This window comes from Camelina sativa, chromosome 9, assembly GCF_000633955.1.
Source record: "Camelina sativa cultivar DH55 chromosome 9, Cs, whole genome shotgun sequence".
Classification (NCBI taxonomy): Eukaryota; Viridiplantae; Streptophyta; class Magnoliopsida; order Brassicales; family Brassicaceae; genus Camelina; species Camelina sativa.
The window spans coordinates 18784515-18787036 of NC_025693.1; the positions used below are offsets into that span (position 1 = coordinate 18784515).

General features: G+C 40.9%; 1 protein-coding gene across 2 annotated transcripts in view; it reads left to right on the forward strand.

The window, feature by feature from the left end:
• Positions 1 to 2522, forward strand: part of LOC104711336 (lysine-specific demethylase REF6-like) — a 13270-nt gene that overhangs the window by 6446 nt on the left and 4302 nt on the right. The gene's annotated exons all lie outside the window — the stretch shown is intronic.

The window sequence follows — 2522 nt, forward strand, 5'->3', positions numbered from 1 at the left end:
GAAATCGAAACCCTTTACTGGAGAGCCTCAGTGGATAAACCCTTCTCAGTTGAGTACGCCAATGACATGCCTGGCTCCGCTTTTATACCTCTGAGTCTAGCAGCTGCAAGGAGGAGAGAGTATGGTGGTGATGGAGGAACAGTGGGTGAGACAGCTTGGAACATGAGGGCAATGGCTAGAGCTGAAGGATCATTGCTTAAGTTCATGAACGAGGAGATTCCTGGAGTTACATCTCCAATGGTGTATATTGCTATGATGTTTAGTTGGTTTGCTTGGCATGTGGAGGATCATGACCTTCATAGTCTTAATTACTTGCATATGGGTGCTGGTAAGACTTGGTACGGTGTGCCAAAGGATGCTGCCGTTGCTTTTGAGGAGGTGGTTAGGGTTCATGGTTATGGTGGAGAGCTTAATCCTCTTGGTGAGTTTTCTTTTCCACCAAATGCCTATTGTTATGGCATACTCTGTTACATTGTCACTTATGTTAGGAAAATGTCGGGTTATGCTTGTGCTTGGTTGGTTTTTGTTTCAAATCTTTTAAAGGATTATGCGAGTCTGGGAGCTTAGTTTCAATTCATTGTCTCATTGTTGACATCTTGGGTCTCTATCGTTAACTACAAAAGTTGACCATGGAAGAAGATTTTTATGTAGCTATATGGAAGTAAACTAAGTATTTATGACTCTTATGTGCCTTATCAGTGACATCATATACTCTTGGTGAGAAGACAACTGTGATGTCTCCTGAAGTATTTGTTAAAGCCGGAATACCATGTTGTAGGTAATGGCTTTCTTGCGTGTGCTCTGTTAATTGAATAGTAACATCCAGAGGCAGTTTTTTTTTTCTATTGGCTTTCACACAAGTTGTTTGCTTGGTATCAGGTTAGTACAAAATCCTGGAGAGTTTGTTGTCACTTTTCCAAGAGCATATCATTCAGGGTTTAGTCATGGTGAGTTATCCACCTCACTTCTCTTCATGTTAATCATTCAAGGCTTACCATGTTGTAACTAATTTGTATTATCCCCTAAAAAAACAATCTTGGGGCTTTCAGGATTCAATTGTGGCGAAGCATCTAACATTGCAACTCCGGAATGGTTGAGAATGGCTAACGATGCTGCCATCCGGCGAGCTGCAATAAATTACCCTCCAATGGTTTCTCATCTTCAGTTACTATATGACTATGCATTGACTCTAGGTTCGAGGTACTTGTTTCTTATTCATTAACAGTCTCCCAACTTTTAAATGCTTGAAAGGTTCATATAAGGTGTGTTTCACTCATTGCAGAGTGCCAGCAAGCATCAACACCAACCCACGGAGTTCTAGATTGAAAGATAAAAAAAGAAGCGAAGGCGAAAGATTAACCAAAAAGCTATTTGTTGAAATCATTATCCGCAACAATGAATTGCTCTCTTCTCTTGGAAAAGGATCCCCAGTGGCCCTTCTCCCACAGAGTTCCTCAGATATATCAGTTTGTTCTGACCTGCGAATTGGATCCGATTTGAGAACTAACCAGGAAAAGCCAACCCTATTAAAGGATGAGGACTTAAGTTGTGATAGTATTATGGTCAGTTTCAATGACGGTTTAAAGGATACAGTTTCAGTGAAAGAAAAGTTTACATCTTTATGTGAAAGGAACAGAAATCATTTGGCAAGCAGGGAGAATGAAACTCAAGAAACTCTGTCTGATGCTGAAAGGAGGGAAAAAGGTGGAGCTGTTAGGCTTTCGGATCAGAGGCTATTCTCTTGTGTTACATGCGGAGTCTTAAGCTTTGATTGTGTAGCTATTGTTCAACCTAAAGAAGCAGCAGCTAGATATATCATGTCTGCAGATAGTAGCTTCTTCAATGATTGGACAGCTGTTTCCGAATCTGCAAATCTTGGTCAGGATGCAAGTGCTCCTGTTGTGAAGCTTTCACGTAAGTCACTAGTCGCGTATCCTTTAATGGTAAGTCTGCAAGTGTAACTGTATAGACATGAATGTTAGTATTTAGTAACTTTTTTTTCATCACGCAGAAAGCACGGAAATGCATGATGCAGATTACTTCTACAGTGTACCTGTTCAAACTACGGATCACTCAATGAAAACAAGCGGTCAAACAACTTCAGCAGCTTCTTTAACAAAACCCCATAAAGAAGATTGTGCTCTTGGGTTGTTAGCCTCAGCCTATGGAGATTCTTCGGATTCCGATGAAGAAGATGACATTATTGTCTCGGAAGAGAAAAACTATGACCAAAGTGGTTCTTGTGCATATGAAACACAGTCTTTTGTTACAAATGGCAACGAGGAGGCTAGAGATGGTCGATCTTCTTATTTGAACAGCCAAAGACTTGTATGTGGGAAAGAGAAAGGTGTTATTGAGGGCTCACATGCTACTTCAACTTGTTCGACACTTTCATCACCTGTGGAAATAGCTTTACCATTTGTTCCAAGATCTGATGACGATTCCTGTCGGTTGCACGTGTTTTGTCTTGAGCATGCTGCAGAAGTGGAACAGCGACTACGTTCTATTGGGGGGATTCACAT